The 12,934-nt window shown below is 34.9% G+C and overlaps 1 long non-coding RNA gene across 1 annotated transcript; it reads left to right on the top strand.

Moving 5' to 3' along the window:
* Positions 1-955: 955 nt before the first annotated feature.
* On the top strand, positions 956-9,811 carry LOC107584408 (uncharacterized). Its single transcript, XR_001609139.1, has 3 exons — positions 956-1,030; positions 9,043-9,272; positions 9,382-9,811. It is a non-coding gene; the product is annotated as an uncharacterized lncRNA (long non-coding RNA).
* The last annotated feature ends 3,123 nt before the right edge of the window (positions 9,812-12,934 follow it).

Here is a 12,934-nt window from a genome sequence, read left to right as displayed (position 1 = left end):
TAAAACACTGCTGGTCACTTTCAGAAGTTATAGTGATTCTTTATTTTCCAAGAAAGAATGTGAAATTTAAATTTTTTTAAAAAATATAATTGAAATTGATTTTACACACACCGACATCGCATATCACATTTTTCTTCAATATCGCACAGCCCTACTGCCGATCATAATTTTTATTAAAACAAGTAAATATTCTTTATTAAAACAAGTGCACTCATTCTTTAAAATAAAAAACGTACTAAATTTTGTCCAAACATCTAAACATTTAATCCAAACATCTCTCAAACAATTCTTTCAAAAACAAATTACACTTTTCCTGTGTCAACATATTAGTCAAACAACAGTTAATTAGCATATCTTTTTCATTTAGAAAAATCTGAAAGAAAAAAAAAAGATTACTTCCCTCCATTAATTTACCCCCACCAATCTTCAAAAACATTCACAATTCACAATCTTCACAATTTTACCAAAAACGAATTGTGTAAAATTGTCTAAACTGAAAACACATCTAACTCCTCATCATTTCAATCTGTCACCTCCTACGCTCAAAACATCAATGAATATCCTGTTTTTAGAGGCTCATCCCAAGAGATTTGAGCCTGTTTTCTGTGTGTATGGTAGAGCTTAGTCTTGTTTACTCATTGTGCTCATGTAACATGAGCAATAGCACCGGAGAGGAAATGAACGCAGCCACAGAGAGTCCAGGTAACGACACGGTGACCCATCCCTTGAAAACGAGAACCCGTTTGGATAAGTATTACAGTTAATCAGATTATCACTCTCTTCTCTGAAAGGACCCAGTAGTCAGGCAGATAAAAGGGCATCCCAGAGTCCCCAGGGATCCTGACAGACAGGGATCAAAGGAGTAGCTGATTAGCCAAAGCAATGTCGCTTTGATACCAGAAAGAAAGTGAGATAGAAAGACGGCGCAACAGAATGAGAGCGGATTCAGATGGATGACAGTGTTTCATCCCATGTTTCAGCAGATGTCTTGGTTTACCTGCTACAGAGTCATCTCTTTGTCCTCTCTGTGGTAGGTCATACCTTGCTTTTATTCTTTTCTACAGCGGCAGGAAAAGACACTCTTGATCTTCCTTCTATTCAGGGTTCAATTAAAAATGAGTGTGCGTTTGTGGGAATTTTTGTACACAGGATAGGCTAAGTGTCGGTTATGAACCTCACCCTGTCCTGACTTGTTTATGCTTTACAGGTCAAAGTTCATCTTGCTCTGATAAACTTCACTCCATTAGTCTGATTGTGACTGACTGGCAAAGCTGGGCAGGAAGCAGTGGATAAAGTCCAGAGTGAAAATGTAATCCTCTCACATACACACATTCAAGCTTACATAAATCACAAGTTCATGACAGTGCTCAGGTGATCTTTGTGCCACCCACAGGTTCAAGAAAGTTAGTGCACTTGATCTCAGAAACTTCAAGACACCCAATAGCCACACACACTGAAACACTGAAGGACAAACTCTTTTTCTTGAAATATTTGTAGTCTCTTTACTAGCAGAATGTGTATATGTGTGCTTAAAACTTAATGCATTAACCTATAAGAGCCCAGACCAATTTCTCCTTATAGGAAAATTATGGGGCATATAAAACAGACCAAATGGACCACTTATAACATGTTTCTGCAGTTGTTTTTGAAATTCAACATCTCCTTGTAAAAGATCTGTAATGTGACATATAAGTTACATTGGGCGTTTATGATACATTTTTAATGTTACATATATTTTACATTGGGCATTTATTTCTCATTTGAAAAAAATAAATTTTGTCAGTTTTTTTTTTGCTAAATAACAGCAAAAAAAAAATTCTGTTTATTTGCTTTTTCACAACATATCAAAATTGTTACTTTTCTGGCAAGATAAAACAAAAACCTTTTTCAGAAGTAATTCAGTTTTGCATTTTATTTGCTTTGCCACAACATATTTCAAAACCGCATAACTGTGACCATTACATTTTACATGTAAATACTCTTTTGTAACATATCAAAATTCTACCTTTTCAAGTATATGGTTTAACCAGAAATTTATTTTTAGAAATTTTTGAATAAAACTGAATAAAAATAAATAACTATCTCACACTGGAGGTTAAACATGCACGTAGTTCAATAACATTGCTAAAATGTGTATATTGTGCAATAAAATTGTAAACAAGCAAACAATACAATGGTCAGTGAAATAAAAACTTGATCACTCTGATCAAACCATTGTTATCACCTTTGGCACTTTAATTTCTTCTGTGCACAATGCATTAAGTTAATTATTGTATGCAAAACAATGTTATGCAACATTGCAATTGTATGCAACACAAAATTGTGACAAATACGTCACATCAAAATTCCACCTACTGTTTTAAGGTTAACAGCCCGATGTGACATATGTGTCACCACAATATTTTCGTAACTTGTTTTATATCAATTTGTTCAAGAAATGTATTAAAATCAGTGTAATCTAAGATAGGTTATTAAAACATTAGAATTGTTGCATGGGTTGAAACATACCTTTAGTAACAAAAACAAGCGCTTTTAAAAATTGCTGACACTGCAACATGTGCTAATTAGAAAGGCCACCATTTTGGAAATGTTGCCATGGCAACAAAAATTCACATATTGTCACATGACTGAACCTGTGTGTTCCTTATATGTCCCTTAGGGACTTCCTGAGTTGAAAGTGAGGGATAATGCTTTAAAAAGACCTTTTCAGATAATCACCAGTGTTTGTGACACCTGTGCTGGTTCTTGTTTAAATGAATAGATCACCCAAAATGAAAGTTATTTTAATCTTCACATCCAACAACCACTGTGACTGACTGAATGAATGAATAAGTGAGCTGAAATGGATCAGCATACAAATCATTGAGACATTTCTTTTAAATTAACCAGTTGATTTGGTTCACCATTTGAACTTGGTGATTTGATAGCAGAAGTTTGCATGTTTTTTTTTGTTTTTTTGTCAATGATTCAATGATTCATGAATTAAATTTCAGGCTATTGTCACACAAATCCATGATCACATGACTGAACCTGTGTGTTCCTTATATGTCCCTTAGGGACTTCCTGAGTTGAAAGTGAGGGATAATGCTTTAAAAAGACCTTTTCAGATAATCACCAGTGTTTGTGACACCTGCGTCACCGCTGGTTCTTGTTTAAATGAATAGATCACCCAAAATGAAAGCTATTTTAATCTTCACATCGAACAACCACTGTGACTGACTGAATGAATGAATAAGTGAGCTGAAATGGATCAGCATACAAATCATTGAGACATTTCTTTTAAATTAACCAGTTGATTTGGTTCACCATTTGAACTTGGTGATTTGATAGCAGAAGTTTGCATGTTTTTTTTTGTTTTTTTGTCAATGATTCAATGATTCATGAATTAAATTTCAGGCTATTGTCACACAAATCCATGATATTGTATGGCTTGAGGATACTTTAAGTTTTATGCTTGGATACTTATACAAATGTATTACATTAGGAGTTTTTGGTATGTTTATTTCTAACATTGTTGTGGTGTTAAAAATTGTGTATTTTTGTACAAATAAGAAAGTCAAACCACTTTGGTACAACATAAGCATGGGTAAATAATGGCTGAATATTCTTTCTTTCTTTTCTTTTTCTTTTTTTTAACAATTAAAAAAATAGTTAGCTGGTGTAAAAGAAACCACATATCATTGCATAGCTTTACCCCATAGTGAAAAACAAACAAACAAACAAACAAACAAACAAACACCAGTGTTTGTGACACCTGCGTCACCGCTGGTTCTTGTTTAAATGAATAGATCACCCAAAATGAAAGTTATTTTAATCTTCACATCCAACAACCACTGTGACTGACTGAATGAATGAATAAGTGAGCTGAAATGGATCAGCATACAAATCATTGAGACATTTCTTTTAAATTAACCAGTTGATTTGGTTCACCATTTGAACTTGGTGATTTGATAGCAGAAGTTTGCATGTTTTTTTTTGTTTTTTTGTCAATGATTCAATGATTCATGAATTAAATTTCAGGCTATTGTCACACAAATCCATGATATTGTATGGCTTGAGGATACTTTAAGTTTTATGCTTGGATACTTATGCAAATGTATTACATTAGGAGTTTTTGGTATGTTTATTTCTAACATTGTTGTGGTGTTAAAAATTGTGTATTTTTGTACAAATAAGAAAGTCAAACCACTTTGGTACAACATAAGCATGGGTAAATAATGGCTGAATATTCTTTCTTTCTTTTCTTTTTCTTTTTTTTTAACAATTAAAAAAATAGTTAGCTGGTGTAAAAGAAACCACATATCATTGCATAGCTTTACCCCATAGTGAAAAACAAACAAACAAACAAACAAACAAACAAACAAACAAAAAACTTCGCCATGACTACATTGGGGCCTGTACTGCTTTGTTTTTAATTTAAAACATGATATCACTTTTATATAACCAGCTCATTACTGCTGTTGAAGTTGTGCACCAACATCCATCTGGCATGCTGAAAAAGCATTTATATGTTTATCTTTGTGAGCAACTGCATGTTAGACAAAAGTCTGTTTTCTGGCTTTGTCTGTCAGTTATTGGGTCTGTGAGGTGGACGCTACAGTCTCTCATATGATCACACCGACTCTGAATGCATGACCATCTGCTTTCATAGTAACCGCAGGACACACACATTTATTTCAATGATGTCACATGCATCCACCCATACGCAGACACATAGCTGGCTGTACTTCTGCGCTATCTGGTAGTGAGCAGATGCAGAGGAGCTGGAGAGTGTGGCTTAGATAGGAGCCTCTCTCCTGGGCTTTTAGAGTCTGGCCTCAGACAATCTGCCTGGAGCTACTGAGTGAGATTGAGAGACAGTTCAAACTGAAGCACACCTCTTTACTTAGTTGCATACTTGACCACCAATAGTGTAATGAAGGGAAAGACAGATGGATAGAGAAAGTGCATGTGTGTTTATGTGTATATTTGTTTGTCATGTATTTTCTATCAAGTGAGCTCAAGCACTTTTTAAAACATTTAAAAACATTAACAAATCTCAGCGACCCCAAATTTCAATGTGGTAATGTGTGTTTATGTGTGTACACAAGTATAAAAAAAGGGGGATGCATCAAAACAAGTTTCTTAATATCTCTCAAATGCTCACTTAAGATACCATGACCCTTCTCTGGCAAGTGCAGCTACAAATGCCCTTGTCTCTAAAACTATTTTCTACTCTATCTAGGAATGTTATCTGGTGCCCTTCTCCTCCTTAATGGCTCCATCTCACTACAGATTGAACAGACTATTATATGGATACAAGGGGATTTTTAGTGGACTGCAAGAATATTGGAATTCAAGAGACAGTTCACTTTAAATGGACGTTTTGTGTTTATTTCACCCTCATGTTGTTGCAAACTCATATGACTTTCTTTCATTCTTTAAGAATGTTCATGATGCTTGTTTCCGTAACCAAAAAGTATTTAAAAAAAACACACATAATATTTGTAAGTCATGGAACTTGTGTGCTTTATTCCAAATCTTCTGAAATCATACAAAAGCTTGTGTGAGGAACAAGCTGAAGTTTAAGTTTAAAATTGTGGTCACTATTCATATTCATTATATGGAAAGAACAGCTTTGGTATTCTGCTCTATATAAGTCCTTTATTGTGTTCTATGAAAAGTCATGCACGTTTCAAATGGCATAAAGACGAGTAAATGATGACAGAGTTTTTATTTTTGGGTGAACTTTTGCTTTAAGCATATAGTTATGCAGTTCCAGCCAAAACATATACTGAACATGACCACCAGGTTGCTATGTGACACATACAGAAACACACACATACAAACATCACTGAAAGCCTTAATAAGTTGCAGAAGACATGCATTACATAACGCCCGAGACCCTAAGAAACATAAACCGCACACAAAGATGGTTAAACAAACACGTGAACTTACTCAAACACTGACCCTTAGAAAGCTTTTAGGACATTTTATGAGCACTCTCCCAAGATTACATGCTTATGACACACCCTGTAGAGACATGTTCCCTGAAAGTTTCGAGAATGAATGCTAGCATACACATGCACACCAAAACACAGGCCAAGCAAAGAGTAAACACAACCCCACTGTCCTTGAGTGTTTGTTTGTGGCAGCTCTTAAAGTGCTGACGTTTATTGGTATGGTTTTTCTTTCATTGGGCTTTTAGCAGCATTTGAATCAGGCATTGGTCCCTTTAATCTCTTTCAAAGTTTGTTAATAGGACTCTCCGTTGTCCACACTTGTCTCGGATGAAAGTGTTATATACAAACTGCTGACTTCATATCCTCTCATACCTCAAATGTCTGTGCTTTAAAACTAGATTGCAATTGCTTTGCCATTAGTGTTCTAAGTTGCAAATGTCTGTTGGTGTCAAAAAACATGTCAGGTTTAAAATAATAATTTTTTTAATGTTTTTATACATGGTGATCACTGCATCCTATTTGTATGTTTAATATACAGTAGTGATACACTACCATTACCACTAATATGGTAACATTTCTAATTATTATAAATGTTAAAAATGGCTTAATAGTATCCTAATATCAAAAGTTTTGCTGGTTAATATTTATATTTATTAACGTCAGTCAATCTTTTATTCAGCAAGAACACATTCAATTGATCAAAAGTGACAGTACAAATATTTAGAATATTACCTTAGATATCTGTTTCAAATTAATACAGTTCATTGAACTTTCTGTTCATCTGAAAATCTTGAAAACAAAATTGTAACACTGTTTCCACAAAAAAGTAAATAGAAAAATTAAAAAAGAAAAAAGAAATTGCATTTTAAAATACATTAAAATAGAAAAGTTATTTGAAATAGTAAAAATATTTCATAGTATTACTGTTTTACTGTATTTTTTATCAAATAAATGTAGCCTTGGTGAGTTTAATGGACTTCTTTCAAAAAATGAAATAATATTAAGCTTCCAAAGTTTTGACCAGTTATGTATATGTACAGAAAGTCCTGTTGCACAACAAATTAAAACCAGATTTTAATACTTAATAATAAAATGCATGTGTGTATTGCGTGTGGGCGTTTTTGTGTTTTTATGCATGTTGGTGTTAGGCTGGTTTTGTGTGTGTTGGTATGTATGTTTGTATATTTTGTCTTGTACTCTTTTGAGGCCTGCAGTTCTGACCTCTGACGTCTGTCCTTTGTTCCCTCTCTCCAGTGGTAGAATGAAAGCGAGCAGCGCGTCTCTCCTGCCGATTATCTCCATCTCTCCAACTGTGCCAAAGTGACTGTGTAGATTTGTGTACTTTTGTGAGATTAGCAAAACATTGGTTGAACGTAATGCCATGCAGGTCGAAGTGTTCATAGGCCTGTGAATATACATAAAAATTTATATATATATATATGTATATGTGTATATGAATATGTATATATGTATATGTATATGTATATGTATATGAATATGTATATATGTATATGTATATGTATATGTATATGTATGTGTATATGTATGTTTGTATATTTTGTCTTGTACTCTTTTGAGGCCTGCAGTTCTGACCTCTGACGTCTGTCCTTTGTTCCCTCTCTCTAGTGGTAGAATGAAAGCGAGCAGCGCGTCTCTCCTGCCGATTATCTCCATCTCTCCAACTGTGCCAAAGTGACTGTGTAGATTTGTGTACTTTTGTGAGATTAGCAAAACATTGGTTGAACGTAATGCCATGCAGGTCGAAGTGTTCATAGGCCTGTGAATATACATAAAAATGTATATATATATATATATGTATATGTGTACATGAATATGTATATATGTATATGTATATGTATGTGTATGTGTATGTGTATGTGTATGTATATGTATATGTATATGTATATGTATATGTATATGTATATGTGTATATGTATATGTATATGTATATGTATATGTATATGTATATGTATATGTATGTGTGTGTGTGTGTGTGTGTGTAATTTCTGAAATATAAAATGAGATGTGTAGAAGGATATACAATGAAAGTGAATGAGGCTATCAAGCTCTAAAAATGACCATAATTACCATAAAAATCATCTTAAAAGTGCCATAATAGTAGTCTCTAGCAGACTCTTGTGCTATACTTGAAGTCTTCTGAAGTCATATATAATATAATATGAAGTCAGTATACTAGTCATGTAATTTAACTGCAGCAAACAGAAATGAATAGCAACTTTATTTAGCAACTAACAACTACATTTAGGTATTTCCCTCACATAAAGCTATTGTATGGGTCAGTGTTATTTAGTATTATTTCTATACTAATTTAGTATTTATTAATAATTTGAATTATTTTCATATTTTTAGTTTTTGTTTTAGAATTTTTCGTAATTTGATGGTCTTTTTTATTAGTTTTTTATTATTTCTATTTAACATATATTTTTTACATTTTATTAATTTTAGTACTTCAACTTGAACGTATTTCAGTTATTTTTCAAGAAAATGTTTGTTTTTTAAGTATTAATTTAGTGCTAATATTTATGTTATCACAGCTTTTTTTACTTAGCAAAAACATTTTTAATAACACAAATTCAAAACAAAGGCAAACTTTTTCACTGTCATTGAATAGAAAAGAGCAGCTTAAACATTCTGCTAAACTTCTTTTGTTTTTGTTCCACATTAGAAAGTAAGTCAAACAGGTTTAGACCAACAGTAAATGATGCCAAAATTCTCATTTTGGGGTGAACTACCCCTTTAAAAACAAATCAATTAGTCTTTTTCAAAATGTTTTCATAAATTCACAAGTTAAACTCTGTTACCATCCCATGTGTACCTAACAAGACCCATTCAATGACCTTTGACCTGAGCTGAGTAATCGTAGCCCAAACATGTCTCCTCCTGTGCCAACAAGCCTGGTTCGAGTTACACCTATAATAGGCAGGTTTAAAGAGGGCAGAGGGAGGTGGAGTGTGGAACAGATCAAAAGTTCTTTCCTAAATGTCCTTTGTCATGACTTTGCCGTGTTTGATGTCTACACTGTTGACTCTCTCACTCTTTCTCTACCTCGCTTTCGCTCTCTCTCTCTCTCATTTCAAAGAGAGGGAAGAGTCATCTGCCTCCCGTGGTCTGCCAATGCACAGACCACCATGGGAAGTGAGGGAGCGAAAAAGAAAGAGGAAGAAAAAGATAACTGCAGAGATTGGACAGTCGGGAGCTTTTGAAGAGAAGAAAGACAGAATTCTGCCCCAAGAACAGCGATAACGGACATGGGGTCCCACTGGGGGATGGGCCGGAGGGGTATATACAGTATGAAATATGAAAGAAGAAGTGAGCGATTTGAGAGTGATAGAAAGCTTTCAAACGTATATGTTTGTGAACACCCATTTAAAATGCTTATTTCTTAATAAATGCTCTTTCTTTCTGTTTACTCTGGCAGGACAGTTTTATCTGTTTGCAGAACATGTGGACAGTGTAGACTGTTGTCCTTTCACCTGGAGCCAAAGCTCATGAACTACATGGTTGAGAGTGTTGGGAAATCTGCATCCTGCTTTACGGTTGGCAAACTTCTGTTAACTGAATACATCAGTTAAGAATCTGAGGCTTTTTCAGGCAATTTGTGGAGGTTCTTTGTATGGGAAAGGTATATGCACCAGTTCTAAACAGAAATGAGAGAGAATCAGAGATGATCAATAGATGGATGAATGAATAGGTGAAGTGAGTCAGTGTACAGCTATTCACTGTCCCTGTGCCCGTTTTGTCCTCTCTGTGCTATTTGGATAAAATCTCTTTTATCTCTGCTGGTGCCAGCCTCTGATGCATAAACACTCCAGACTGACTCCTTTTGCTTTGATAGAGGGACAGAAAAAGAAAGGAAGCAAAAACCGCATTAGCGTTTCAGCATCAGGAACAACGTCCCGTGTCTGGCCTGTCGTTCATTTCATTTTACACTTCTTCATTTCTCTTACACAGTTCATTTCCTCCTTGAACTGTACTGAAGTCATCAATGCTAATGTGCTTATATGAGAATTTATTGTATCATGTTGACTTTTTGGTCAAGGAGTTTTTTCATCAAAGTATGTTAATTTATTTTTTTGATTAAATAACAATATATGTTAATGTGTTTGGCATTGTCACTAAAAGGTATGGGTCCCAGGCACTAGGGGCGTTTCCTCCGAGGAGGCAAGGGAGGCAGTGTCTCCTCAAAAAGTTGGATGAGAAAATAATCAATATTACAAAAATAAAACAGCGCAAATATGACTAAATATGATATTAAAAGTCTAAAAGTCACTCGTTTTTATAAAGTAACACTGTCCAACAGTGAAGTAAAATCAAGCGTAGCGTTAGTTCTGGCAGGTCACGTTAGTCAAGCTCGCATCAGCTGACTCTCAGCTGATCCCCATCAACCTATGGGAATACGACACCTATCTAAGTTCATATATAAGGGATTGCTGCTCTCCCTGCTCTCATCCATGCTAGGCTGCATGGATGCACAGGGAGTTCTTGCCCAGAACGGAACCATACCGCCAATCCAAACTGTATGCTAATTGTCAATCATCTTTGACGATAGTAGTCCTGACAGAACTTACAGCGGAGGCTTGCCTCCCTTCGGTCCATTGACTTTCTACAGAGACCCCTTAACGTGCCGTGACTTTTCTGGAGGCTCATTGAAATGAACGGGGGAAAGTCACGTGAGAGGAGGCAATGTCTCCATCGTGCTATAATTGGATATGATCGGTTAAGGTCGGATGGGATTGGTTCGAGCTCTCGGTTTGAATGAAGAAAATGACATTTATTACAGTATTTATTCATCTTTGTTTACACTAGTTAATACAAATACAGTTGTTCATTGTTAGTTCATGTTAGTTCACAGTGCATAAACAAATGTTAACAAATAAAAATTTTGATTTTAATAATGCATTAGTAAATGTTGCTGCCTTTATTATTTTGGAATAAATATAAAAATGCATAAAAACACTATGAAATGTATAATTTTTTAAAACACCACCGCACACCACTGGTCCCAGGACATCGTTTTTATGGACATTTTTATAGGCATTTTTACTGGCTCAGTAAGCACAGTAACATTTTCTTGAGAAGAAAAATAGCATTTTAATATATATAATAGATTTCAATATAATCATATTTTTAGAGAATACACTACTGTTCAAAAGTTTGGGGTCGGTAAGACTGTTTAATGTTTCTGAAAGAAGCATCTTATGCTCACCAAGGCTGCAGTTATTTAATAAAAAATACAGTAAATATCTAAACCGTAATATTGTAAACTGTCATTACAATTTAAAATAACTTCTTTTAAAAATGTTTTTATTCCTGTAATGGCAAAGCTGAATTTTCAGTAGTCATTACCCCAGTCTTAAATGTCACACGATCCTTCAGAAATCATTTTATTACGCTGATTTGGTGCTCAAGATATATTTCTTGTCATTTTAAATTCTGAAAACAGTTGTGCTGTTTAGTTGTGCTACTTTTTGTGAAAACTGTCAGTCAGAATTACTTCATGAATGTAAAGTTCAGAAGAACTGCACTGATTTGAAACAGAAATCTTTTGTAACAATATATCTTTACTGTTACTTTTGATCAATTATCAATTTAATGCAATTCCCTTTCCTTTTGAAAAAAAAAAAGTTACTGACCGCAAACTTTTAAATGGTAGTGTATATCTTGAATGGAATTTATTCTTAAAACAAGAAAAAAACTTCTTACCAGTGGCAAAATAAGCTTAATTTAAGACATGATGGTAGTCCTGCTGGGAAGCACAGGCATTGTAAAGCTGTTTCAGTTTGTCACTCATCACATTTATTATCGGGTGATTTTGTAAAAAGCTAACTGTTTTAGGTAGGCCTATATGGACATGTCACCTGCCATCACGTCAAGCCGTGTGTTTTTCATTATCATTTCCTCTCCTCACACTCGTGCCCTCAAACACAAGAATGTGTATTTTGTTAGATGTGTTATCTGCAGCACTGGAATCAGATACTTTATGATACAGCTTTGAAGATTTTTTCGTCTCTTTCGCACACTCACACACTCTGTCTCTGTCTCACTCGGCAGGGTGGGCTTTAATCTATTTTCACCCCTGGCTTCTTAAGAAAGTAGATCTAATAAGTCAACTTCCTGCTGCGACAGTCATTCCTGACTAAACTTTGTGTGTGTGTGTGTCCTGTATGGGAATAGTGGTTTTCTTAAATCTTTCCCATCTCTCATTTAATAGTTCACCCAAAAAGGAAAATTCTGTCATCATTTACTCACCCTCGTGTAGTTGCAAACCTGTATTAATTTATTTCTTCTGCAGAGCACAAAAGAAGATATTTTTAAGAATTTTGATAAACCAAACAGTTTTGGTGAGCACTGCCTTTCATTGTATTGAAATAATAACACACACAAAAAATTCTCAAATTATCTTTTATGTTCCACAGAAAAAATATATAATGTCAGTTACAAGTTTGGAACGACGTGAGGTTGAGTAAATGGCAGATGGCAGAATTTAAATTTTTGGGTGAACTATCCCTTTAAAGTGGATAAACTACTCCAGCTAATATATATCAAGAACACAAAAATGACCTTTTAGCACATTATTAATGATGATAGCATGTGATGCGCTCATTACATGTTGCTCATGCTGTAGCCACTCTGTAAAATGCATTTGGAATGAAGTATCCCTAATCACAACCGAACAGAACAATGAGCCAAATCATCTCTGCCCACCTTCTCATTCCTTCAAACCCGAATGAGAGAGAGGAAGTGGAAAAACAAAAAAGGTCTTCCTCAGAAGCGGGTATAAAACTCCCTCTGTTCTGCATTAAACGAGTCTCTTGGAGACTCTCATCCTGTTTCCATCCTGCCGCTCCTAAAACTCATTACCGGCCCCAAACCCCCCTATTCCTCTTGCTTTATTCCCCTCTTCCCTTGCTCTTCCCACTCACTCTTCCACTCTCTTATCCTCTGTGCCCTATCTGCCATTCCTGTTACCA

This window comes from Sinocyclocheilus grahami, unplaced genomic scaffold (genome assembly GCF_001515645.1).
Source record: "Sinocyclocheilus grahami isolate Dianchi unplaced genomic scaffold, SAMN03320097.WGS_v1.1 scaffold59.1, whole genome shotgun sequence".
NCBI classification, from domain to species: domain Eukaryota; kingdom Metazoa; phylum Chordata; class Actinopteri; order Cypriniformes; family Cyprinidae; genus Sinocyclocheilus; species Sinocyclocheilus grahami.
This window is presented reverse-complemented; position numbering and strand designations above follow the sequence as displayed.